Raw genomic sequence first — 12,465 nt, 5'->3', positions numbered from 1 at the left:
CTCGAGCAGTGATCTGGGCCTTCTGGGTAACTCCCCCCAGTTTCTATACTGGGCATGACGTGCTGTGGTGTGGAATACCCCTTTAGCTAGTTTGGGTCAGGTGTCCTGTCTCTGCTCACTCCCAGCTTCCCGTGTCCCTCCTCATTGGCAGAGCATGGGACTGAAAAGTCCTTGATCGGAGTAAGCACTACTTAGCAGCAACCAAAACCATCAGTGTGTCATCAGCGTTGTTCTCAGGCTGAAACCACAATACAGCACTGCACCAGTTATGAAGAAGGAGAAAAATAACTGTTACAGCTGAACACAGGACACCTAGAAATATGCCTGAGAAAAGCCACAGGCAGCAGGTAGGTAGGTGACATGTACCAGGAGTAAGTAAGACCAGGAACTGCAGTGTCCGAGCTCCCAGTCCCAGCTCCCCAAAGTTTAGACCCTTAGGAAACCCTCCATGAGCTGCTGGGGTAGGTTACCTTCCGTGAAGGCTCTGCTCCAGCTCAGCCCATCCCTGCATATTCCTTGTCCTACTGCAGGCTGAGAGTAAACTCAGATGCAGAACAAGACAACCCTGTACACACACAGCGAAGCACTCACACCGTGGGGCAGCTATGGAAAAGGAATGATTGGCAACAGACTTCAGATTCACATCCTTTAAGGTTAATGAAATCTCAGGCAATGAAGGAACACTTCATCTGTCCAGCTAAAATGATTAAAGTGTGTCAAATAGCGTCAGTGTGCATCTTTTATTAGTTCCCATCTGCAAACGCAACCGAGCACTGAGAAATAGATAAATAAATGAAAGAGTCACCTCTGTGATGAGCAAACAGCTCTAAAGGTCACTCCCTCCTTGATCCTACTGCCTGCAACACGGAGCTACTGAACTCCACATTGAAAGAGACAAGTCAGAGGTGGGCTGCATTAGCAAGCTCTGCTCCAGAGCTTTTATTCACAGCACTCGATTAGACCGAGATCTTTTCTCAGCCATTCACTCTGCTCAAACCTGCTAAACCCAGTTGAAAAGCATTTGCTTCACCTCTGAAGCAGGCTCCTCATTGTATTGAGAAGCACCGTCCTTCCTCTACTTCTGCATGCTTCCTGAGCTCAGGCTCCCGCCTCCAGCACACTATCAAAGCCTTATCCCCAATGTTCTTCCCTCTATTCCCTTTTCTTTCTCTGAAAACTGTATTTCTTAAAGGTTCAAAGATGCTGGACTTGCTTCTAAAAAGCTCCCTTCTTCTTCTGCAGCCCTGAAGAGACAGAGCATCGTTTTTATTTCAGCAAAAAGAGAAACAATCCATTGCAGAGAAAAGAGAATTCCAAATGGACCAAGTTTCCTGCAGGAGACCATCCAGTTTAGAGGAGAAACCTACTGCTTTCCTCAAATGCCGGCAGAGCAGCAGCACAGGGGTGCAGGTCCCTGGGGTGCTGTGGCTGGTAAGGACAGCTCAGCATCACAAGCAGGAGGGCAGTGGAAGGAGCATCTCTAGAGCATTAGTCATTAATAGTGTTATTATAGTGTCATTAAGTCATAAATAGTGTCATTAAGCAGCAGAGCTCACACAGAGCAGAGCTCACAGCTGGAGGTGGGGAAGGTGCCAGTGTCACTCTGGATTAGCAGACAAGGCTCTGCATAAAACGACCTGTTCTGATTGAGCCCGAACCAGGCAAGACACAGGCTGTTACCTCCTCCTTTAATGATGTGATGGTGTCCCTGCAGCCACATGAACTGGGGGAGCCCAGCACCAGAAGCTATAAGTTTGTGTTAGAAAAACAACAAATATCTTTATGAGCAGTTGCTGATCTGATGGTGAGGACTGGCTGAACCATGGAGGCAACCTCCAGTGTCATCCCAGGACTGTTCAAGGCAGTCTCCCTCATTCCTACATTCTGGAAAGGCATAACTATGCTATCAGGACTGCACCTTCCTTTACACAGCAGAGTTCAACAGAGCACGGTTGCTAATATGAAATCCATACAAAAAATCTGTCTTTCTTGAGATTTTTTTGAAGGGAATTAAGCAAAAATATCTTTGTGCATGCAAGAACTGGGATACAGCAGGAAGGGAGGGGGAAAAGGATTAAACAGCAAAAAAAGTGTCTGACATTTCTGTAGGGAAAAAGAAGTGTTTGGCATCTTAAGAATGCAGCAGTTTCCTGTGCAGGCAGTTACCATATTTCAGCTAAATCTTTCTACCTGTGGTACTCAGTGCTCTTATATACCTAATATAAAATACAATGTTATCTGGTGTCTTTCAGTCTAATAAATAACATGGTGCTTTGTTGATTCTCTACTCTTAAGAGGAATCAATACACAGGAAGCTGCTTCCGCAAAGGAATGGTACTGCTGTTTAAGAGAAAACATGTGGCAAGACACTATTAAGCTCTTTTAAGAAGCATAAGTATAATGACTTGGATTTAATACAGGGCAAAAATTAGGCCACTGCAAAATGATCACGCAAAGGACCTCCAAGAAAGCCAGTGAAGCCGGTTCCACATTAGTGGTGGTCTAGTGGAAGGTGTTGGAACCGTGGAAGGCAGTTGGAACTGGGTGAGCTTTAAGGTCCCTTCCAACCCAAACCATTCCATGATTCCATGAGTTTTATGGGAGTGTAAACCAGTGATTCTGCATGCCTGATGCAATACCAACAATCAGATTTTTCAGAGCTCTCAAGTCCCTTCAGCTCCAATTTATTTCACTTGAAATTAATCTTTCTCCCGTCTGAGATTCAGAACTTGCAGCCTGGAGGGTAATTTTATGCATTCATTTTCAGCCATCAGAAGTGCAATCAAACTGAAATAACAGTTGAAAGCAATTTGGGAAACAGTCAACAGTCACTCACCCTCCTCTAACAGAGAACACCACGTTTGTGACCATGAGACCTTGGTTCTGATTTACACAAGACCTGTATTCGTCACTATCATGAATAGAGAAGATATAGACAGCTGTCAGAAGTTGCAAACCCATAATTACTGACACGAAGAGAGCCTAAAGACTCAACCCCACAACTTGAGAACATTTGCCTTTCAGAGAAAATGTCTTTCTCATGCTGGGCTGAAATTAATGGGATTTCATGCCTATGTTGTGTGGACATTACTGAGAATGAGGAAGATCAGGCCCATAACTTCTATTAGCAGAAAACAATTACTTAAAACACTTCCCGCCTTCAGAAATCAATTGAGCAAGAAATGAGAAGGGGACAGAGAGCATCACCAGCCTAAACCAGCACTAACACTTCACCACTTTCTCAGTATTGCCAACCCAGTTGTTTAAAGCAAAGTGTTTTCCCTGCGTGACTTTTATTTGCAACCACAGACTATACTGCAAATATCCTGTGATGCCAAGGGCAGGGTGGCCTCTTGCATCGTTTGTTCCTTGGTTTCTTACTTGTATGTTGCTACCAGGCAAGGTACCAATGCCGTCCGTCTGCTCAGTCTAAGGCATTCAACGTATCGCAGCCTTCTGTCGGAATGTTGATGAATCTCTCTGAGAAATCCTGTTCCACTTTTCTGCTTAATCTTTGGGCTCTTTATTTAATGATAAGAAAGAAAACTGGGGTGTGAAAACAAAACAGAACAAAAGAAAAGAGGCACAGAATAAACAGGCCTGTTGTTTACAGTTCACAAAGGGGTTTTCAGAGCAGTATCTGCTTCAAAAGACAGGGGAAAAACATTAAAACTTGTATTTTGTCCATGCTATTTAACTGGAATGAAAGTGAAGAGCATTAAGCAGATGTGCAGTTTGAGGACAAAAAGATGAACCAGTCGTTTGATTTCTATGATGTTTTTGCCAATCCTGGCATCTCTGGATTCAGCAGGAGCTTTGGTCTGGATATGAAGAGCACCAGGATTTTAAATTACAGACACATAACTACCTGGGTGGATGCACAAACTCACACGCTATGTACAAACAACAAGTCTGTACAACCTGGAGGAGAGCAGCAGCATCAAACGGCTGTTGCCACGTCCCTCTATACTGCTGCACTGTCAAGGCACTGCTCTAGAAATGCTGTAAAGCTCTTACAACGCTTAAGCTCCACATACTGCATTTGCATCCCAGCAAATAAACTAATGGGCTCCATTAGAAGACTCAACTAAAAGCCCTACTGCTGCATGGGATCCCCATAGCCAATTACTCAACTGTTTTCTGCAGTAGACATTAACCAAACTCTGACCATAAATTAGTTGTACGTTCCTGCTCTTTAAATGTAGCCGGAATATTTACACTCTCAGAACATAACTGCTTGTTTAAAAAATAAGATAATAAAAACAAGATTCACAACCTTCCCTTCAGCTGTCAGCTCGACTCAGTTTCCAGTATGAGCAAAACCACTGGTGTTGAGGGGAGACTGAGATGAGCTCTTAGGCAGAAGCTCTTCCCTGTGAGGGTGCTGAGGCACTGGCACAGGGTGCCCAGAGAAGCTGTGGCTGCCCCATCCCCAGCAGTGCTCAAGGCCAGGTTGGACACAGGGGCTTAGAGCAACCCGCTCTGCCTTCCATATGCTTGACCCTCTACCTACAGGTTGAAAGTGTGTGTTTAATGCAGCCAAAGGCAAAACCACAGAGCTGATGTAGGATAATAACGCTGTTTGAACATGCCTGCAGCTCTAACTCAAGCACCACAGCTCTTCTTGAGGATCTTAACTGGGTCAAAAGCAGGGCAGATGTTTGTAAACTGCAATGTCAAGGATCTTTGGGTATCAGAAGGAGGAGGAGCTCCTCCTTTTCCCCCAGAGTATAAAATCCCAACTACTCACAATCCTGCATGATGGTGATCAGTGGCACACGGGCTGTGTCCGGAGGGTGGAAGCTGGAGCAGAGCAGCACTCACTGCAGCACCAGCTCAGCTTCCAACGGCTTTAACCAAACCTCAAGCACAGAACATCCGCACCCTGTGTCCTTGGCTACATGCACAGACCAGACCCGTGCCACGGCTGTGGGGACAGCCATGGATCCCACTAAACAAGCCTTATGGAGGGTGCTATGGAACAACTGCAGCCTCCATCCATTAGTGTTTGATGCACATCTATAAACCCTTGTTTGTAGCCAGTGTTTTACTGCCAGTTTCAGCAAAGGAAAAGCCATCACTTTTTAGATGTTATTCTTTGCATTCAGGCTTTAAGGAAGCTCAAGCACCAAGGCTATTTACAGAGCTCCCTCTGGGACAAGGAGTTTGGAAGATATTTGGACTGGAGTAATTAAGTTGTAGAATTGACTTAAAACTGGGCCTGGAAAACCGTCAAAAATCACAATGTAGAAAATAATCTTGTACTAACCAGAGAAGACCCAATACAATAATGGGCCTTTTCCACTCCTGTGTTTTATAAATCCAGTAAACCCCCTAAAACCATATATAATAAAGAAATTACCTTCCTTACAACGCTCTGAATCAGTAAAATCTACACTAAAATCAAGATAGCCCAATAAAAGGAAGCAAACTGTGCAATTAAAAAGACAGCAGAACTAAGCTGAAACATTTAGAAGAGCTGTAGCGAGGGAGGAATGTTCCCCATTTGTCCCTCTCTGTGATTGCTTTTCATCCTTCACATTTTAAGACTCAGAAACATTAACACAAGAGAACATAGAGCAAAACTCATCAGAGTCATTCAGTCACAGCTTCAGACGTACACAATGAGCAATGACTACCATGCTGGCAGAGGTGATGCTCCCACTCAGACCTCTGCACCTTAGATGGGGAACCCACAGGCAGAGGAGGTTGGAAATACTCAGGTTTTGGTCTCATTTCTGCTGCTGAACCACACAGCAGCCTTGAGAAACTGCTTCATAACTAGTGCAGAAAACCAGCAATGGCTTTTCACATCCATCCTGCCTTAGTTAGGAGACAAAAAGAAAAGCAAGCAAGAATGTGCAAGTTCCTACAAACAGGTAAGAATGAAGGCTAAATGGGTGGATGGCGGCTTGCTGTAGTTCTCTACACACCATCAGACCTAATGGGAAGGAAACATTTCACCAGAAATCCCATTTCAGGAAATATCAGGTTCATTTCCAAGGACATAAGGATTTCAGTGTCTTTATATGAGGGTGTATGTGAGAAGCACAACGGTGCAATAAACCCAAAGACTATAAATCAAGCAACACCACTAAAGTTTGCAGCCCTTCTGGCTAAGCTGCCATGTACCAGGAGGCAAAATTCCACTTTAGAAGCAGCTGGCATCCAGAAAACCATCTGATCCTGTGCTGTTCTGGGAATACCCGACTTCCAAATCACCTTTCTTCCCTGAAACAAAGTGGGAAACCGAGCAAAGCTGGTCACTTCAGTGTAATCTATGTACACTCACAGTGAGCTGGCATTTAGAGCCTGCTGCATGCCCAGGTTCTGGTAGTCTGACCTTAGTGAGAACCACAAAGCAATTTAAACAGAAACAAACAGTATTTCATGACTTGTTGCAGGGCACAAATGATCTGCTCTCAGGACCTGCTCTGTACACTCACCCGTTCAGACACAAAAGTCATTTGCTTGTCCTTTGCTATGGTGGTGACTGATGACACTTGACTCACCCATCAAAACCTACTCCTGGCCTCAGGCAAGCAATATTTTGCAAGGCTGAACTAATAACCATTACCAAAACCCAACCAAACAGCTTTACCTCCAGGAACCTCATCAGTCAGGGATTGAAATGAATCTTCAGACCCTGCAAGGGAACTGTAGCAATGCCTCAAGAGAAAGTGTTAGTAGCCCCCAGCAAGCATTTAACAGCATGAAGAAGACTGAAGTGCCTCCACCATCTGTGTCAGTGAGGAAAAGAAAAAGATACAATTCAGAACTGAGGAATCCCATGCTCCATCCATTTTACTTCCTTCTAATTTTTGTTTCTCATGAAAAGAGAGAAAAATTGTAACTACACACCAAGGAAAATGCTGCTCTGAAAGACCAGAGGGAGAAAATGGTCTAGGAAAGGAGATGGATGCCTTGCGCTTGCAGCATGAGGAAAAGGAAACACTTTTTGTCTTAGGTTTGCCATGGGACCACTAAGACAAACTCCTCTGGGTTTGGGGAGTTTTCCATGTTCATTTGTACAATACTGCCTTTCCCAGGTTACCCTGACTACACGCTCATGTATGGATTATGCTTAGGTAGTGCTGAGCTGGGTGACAAATAAACAGGCACTGTGACAACTTAAATCCATTTATAAGATCAGGCAGCAGCATTTTGAGTTTACTCTAAACCCAGCAGCTGATCCTAGCACGAAGCCCAAGCCAACATTGTAGCTTGTAAGCTGCTATCTCTTGGTTTCTTGACACAGTTGTGTCAAACATACACAGGGACACACAGTTATGTCAGCTGCTGAAGAAAAGCAGCCCCCCTGTGTGAATGCCCTTTCTGCAATGCATTGAGAGCATCCTGACCTAGTCCAAAGGGAGGGACGCCAAAGAAGGTACAAAATCAACCTCCATGCCCACAGAGTTAACACTTTCTGTTCATTTATGGAAAGCAAGGGACAGAAGCACATCTATTTTCTGACAACATAACCACTGCAGTGCTGGGGAGGGGAAGTGATTCTTCTAATGCGAAACTAAAAGTTCACTCACACCACTGACATGTTTAAGGCACAAAGAGTTACTTTTGCAGTAAGACATGCTCTTAAAGTGGAAATAGCTGATGAAAACACTAAAGAGGAGGGATGTCAAACCTCTGCACTGCTTATTTTATTCACTTCTGTTCTGAAGCCACTTTTATGACATCGGACATTTCTGAATACTCATCATTTCCTGAGGAATGATTTGGGTTGATTATCTAAACCCCAAACATCTGGCGTTAAGAGGACTAGTCTTAAGCTATAAAATAGAAAAGCAGAGAATAAAAGTGCACCGAATCGATGAAGCAAGCTTAAAAACTGCGATGAAGTGTAGGCTTGGCTTGCAGCTCCATCTGATGCCAAAGTCAAGAGGCAGAGCCAGGCTGAGCGCCCCAGTTCTGCACACATCATGTGCAACACAAACTGCAAACCACATTTTTCTTCTGGTATTTGTTTTCTAAATAGCTTAGGAGACTGTTGCAGTGGAATTGTTATTTGCAGATTTAGCATTACAACAGAATGAAGGAATTAGAGGAAAATCTGGCACAGATGGTCATATAAAAACATCCCAAGTTCTTTCAATTAAGCATCACATGCTTCTCTGTGTTAAATACAAAGAGAAATTGCTAAAATATTGCTGTCCCTGCTGCAGAAAGGATCAGGTCAAAAATGAATCTTCCTAGAAAATCATGGGAGTGTAAGAAGTGAAGCGCTTAGTCAAGGAACTAATGAAACAACCACCTGGAGAAGTCAGTTTTCAGATAATAAGAAAAAAGCCCAAGTTGCACCATTTCCCACCCCTCCTTCCCCATCCGGAGTTCCAGCAAGTACAGCTGGATTCTTATCACAGCCAGGAAAGGTGAATGGGGAAAGAAAATGGGCCACCTTTGTTAGCAATCCAACACTGCACTAAGTATGTGCTTAGTCCTTTTTCATTTCCTAAAGGACTTTGTGTGTGCTCCAGAGCTTCACCCCCAAAACCAACATAAGCCACCCAGTCCTATGCTCTCTCATCTGAAATACTGCATTATACCAAATTGACATATATTCCACCCTCAAAAGTGGACGTAGCTCCAGCACCAACATGGAAATGAGCCCAGGCTGCGTATCCAGGAGTAGACAGGGCAGAGCTCTTGCTCCCAGGTCCTGCACCACACTGCCATCCCTCTCTATCCATAAGGACATCCCCTGAAGACACCACAGGGAAGGAAGCATCTCCTTAGATCCCTGAGAAGGGCACATATGCTTACTCACAAGGGAAGTGAAGGCTGAAGCTACTGTAGCTCACCCTCTAAGTTTCCTGCAGCTATTTTCTCCCTGCTCCAGCATTATCAGAATTCATGTTCCAGCTTCTGGGGACACCATAAAGTACCATCAGAGGCAGTAAAAGCCAAACAACAACCCAACAAACTATGTGCAAAGAGTAAAGAAAAGGTCACACAGGGACACGGAGCAGCAAGAATGCAAGATGAGCCCACACATACTATTTGAAAAGCCATTCTGATGTAGGTTGAAAGACACAGAACCTGCCTGCAGGCCTCCCAAAACTCCTATCTCCATCAAGTCCACCTCAAAGACACTGTGCCTTGGATCATCTGAGGTGCCAGCAGGGCCCGAGCTCTGCACTGCCCTGCTACCAAACAGCAGCAACAAGTGAGGAGGCTTTGATCTGCTTCACACCCAGCCAGAACAAACTCTGCTGCTGCTTCTGCTCATGGCTTTTGCTTGAATCCAGTGTTTTGTTTGGTTTAAAAGTTACAGCATAAATAAGGTTATCAAAACAAATCCTGCATGGTTCATGAATACACCTTCTATCTCTGTTTGCTCAGATCTACCACACTTTTATCCCATCATTTAGCTGGATTCAATCAGAAATGAAAAAACAAAACAGGAGATGAGCCAAATGATGCTAAACCTAGTAACAAAACATCCATTCCTTGGAGCTATTTTACCAATAAGTTGAACCATCCTCTGGAACTAATCTGCCAAATTGAGCAGAGCACATCTGCACGCAAACCTCACCTGCAGAGCTGTTAGTGCTACTAATGAGGACAGACAGGGCTTGGTCGGATCTCTGCTTGCTTCGACACCAATGGATTCCACGTGTCAGAGCTTTCAGCCTTCATTAACAGTAAACATTTGGTCCTTTTGCCCCGCAGCATTTGATCTTGTTTTTCAGCCCATGGTGCAACCTCTTTCCCTTTCCTCTACCTCCAGACAATGAGTGCAGGCGGGCTTGAGAGAAGGCTGAAATGGATTCAACATTATAAACTATGAGAGAGCGGGGACAGTGTGTGTCTGGGGAAGAAGATCTGACACTGCAACTCAAGAACCACCTTGTTATTCCACATAAAGACTACAAAGGTCCAGAGTCGCTGCTGCTGGGGCTCAGTCTGGTTTTGTCCCAGTTTAATTATGTTTTCCTGATAACCTGTGCAGTTGTGATAATGGGACTTAGGCCACCAACACCTCTCTGTGTAGAGGCGAGGCACAGGAAAGCTGAAGAGATGATACTCACACCTTCATCCACATCTCCAGCATCATCCTGGGAGAAGCTTTACCCCGCTCCCAGCGTCAGGCTTGCAACCTGGGGCACTTTTCACCTCTCAACAAATACCAGCATTCATATGGAAGAGGACAAGGAGGTTAGACAGGGGCTGCACCCTCCAATTCATATCCCCCACCCAATGGAATGTATGTATACCTAGAAGTGTGTGTATATACATATTATACATAGGAGTGTAGACTGAAAAATATACCTGGAAGTGTTTAGACTAAAAGCTTTGCATGAAGATAGAAGCGAGATAAGGGAGGGCCAGCCTGTCTCTTGCAGATAAAGCAACAAGAGTTTCAAGCCAACCATTATAAAGTAAAATTACAGACGTTGTATTTAAATGAATTCTACTTTGAACAGTCCATCTAAAGACCTGCGTTCCTGCTACCGCCTTAAAATACCAGTCAATAAGGAATTGGTGGTAAAAGGTGCAGACAAACAGCAAGGCTGAGGCAAAGAAAACTCACCCCTGGGCACAAGAAGTCAGTGGGTCAGGAACTGTCTGCAGAGCACATCTGCCTGGCACCACTCACCTTCCTGCAACCTACTTATTATGGCAATAACCCCACAAAAGCAAGCTATATGGATATAAACAGGAGCTGTGCCTGGTGGCTGTAGCCAGCAGCTCCAAGCCCAGCTCCGTTCCCACCCCTGCCCTGGCGGTGAATTACAATTTATTTCACACACATCCAGCCTTAATGGGATTATTCACAATGAAGGTGCAATCAATTTCAGGCCCACAGCAGAGTGCAGAAGCCAGAAGTGTTCTCCGCTTTAACTGCATCTGTAATTACTTTCTAAGACTACAATCGAGCAGCTTACCCTGGGGACTCCTCCTAATTATTATTACATATCTTACATGGCCAAGTAGAACACTCGCCGAGGAAGAGACCCTCAGAAACAGATGATCTAAATAGATGGGACAAAAAGAGCAGGGAAGCAAAACACCAACACTAACGAGACATCAGGCTCTTGTTAACTGCTGTGTGCGATGATGTCTGCAGCATCCAACATCCTTTTCCTTGTGTTGTAGGATACAGAAACACCTGAACCGAAGAGCTCTGACACAGCTTGGCACAGATCTGAGCTCTTTATCCCTTAATCGCAATCACAGCCCAAAGCACGTGCAGTTTTGTTTCTGGTTTAAACTTATCTGGGAGAAAATTGGCTCAATTAGAGTCAATGTTTTCATATTAAAAACCAAACCAATTCCTTGTGGCACCGAGCATCAATAGAACTGTCCTAATCCCTTTCTTCACGCACCAAACATCACTGAGATTGTCCTATCCTGATCTTTACCGCAGCGCTGATCAATACTTTTAACATGGTGCAGTTATCCTCTATTACCCGGCACCGGCCTCCCCTCTGCTCATGAAGTCTGTGTTACCGTTAACTCCATTAGCATTAACTCTACCCTTTGAACTTGCTGTCAGGAAGTTTCTTTCTTTCCCCCCCTCATGCAAAAATCGCTATTTTCAACCCTTTCTGCCCTCGGGGAGGTCTCCCAAACATCTTTCTGTTGCACTGCATTTACGCCTATGTTTTAGTATCTTTGAGTTTCCACGCTCCCAAGCAGTTCCTGCCGGAGCTAGGCACAGCGCTGGTAACCCCCATGTTCTCCAGCACCTCCTGTGGACCCGTTACAAACGGGACACAAAAAACCACCCCGGAACGGTAAATACGTGCTCATTCTGCTCCGTATCCCGCGAACAACTTCCGAGCGCGTCCTCAGCGCCGCTTTACCGTGAACTTTCCCCTCCATAGTGGTTTTAAACACACTTTCCCCACCCCGCTCGCAACTTCAAGACGCGGGACACTGAGGTGTCTCCTCAGCGGCAGGAGACCGGCCGGGGCCGGGCCGGCCCGGGGCTCCCTCAGCCCGGCGGCGCCATTTCCCCTCACGGACCCCGCTGCTCCAGCCCGGCCCCGCCGCCCCCCGCCACAAGATGGCGGCCGGCGCGTTCCCGCGCTGCCGCCGCCGCCGCCCGCACTCACCGCGGCCCGGGCCCGGGCTTTTCCCGCGGACCGGCGCTGCTCAACTCCCGCAACAACTCCTGCCCCGCCGGGCCCGCGGAGCGAGCGGCGCATGCGCGGCGGCCCCGGCCCCGGGTGAGGCGGTGCCGCAGGCAGGGCGGGACGGGGACCCGGGATGGGGACGGGGTCTGAGAGGGAAAGGGGTGGCGGTGGTGTGGGGATGGCGGGCACTGGGGCAGGCTGGCAGTGGGACTTGGAGGCACTGGACACTGAGACATGGAGACAGTGGACAGGGGGCATTGGGGCAGGAAGGCACTGGGATCAGGCAGGCTCTGGAACAGGCAGATATTGGGATGGGAATGAACCGGGACAGGGCGAGCACCGGGATAGGCTGGCACTGGCATGG

The 12,465-nt window shown here is 46.2% G+C and overlaps 1 protein-coding gene across 2 annotated transcripts in view; it reads right to left on the bottom strand.

Moving 5' to 3' along the window:
* LOC308228765 (lethal(3)malignant brain tumor-like protein 3) overlaps window positions 1–12,159 on the bottom strand; it is a 44,287-nt gene extending 32,128 nt beyond the window's left edge. Inside the window, exon 1 of one of the 2 annotated variants that reach the window (XM_080632325.1) lies at window positions 12,081–12,159. The gene's annotated coding sequence lies outside the window, so the exon portion shown is untranslated. The remainder of the gene's footprint in view (window positions 1–12,080) is intronic. The other variant, XM_080632326.1, reaches the window with a different exon arrangement.
* Window positions 12,160–12,465: the final 306 nt, after the last annotated feature.

The sequence above is a fragment of the Psittacula echo genome (genome assembly GCF_963264785.1).
Source record: "Psittacula echo genome assembly, chromosome: 21".
Lineage (NCBI taxonomy): Eukaryota > Metazoa > Chordata > Aves > Psittaciformes > Psittacidae > Psittacula > Psittacula echo.
Note: the sequence above shows the minus strand (reverse complement) of the source record. Positions and strands in the feature narration are given on the sequence as shown.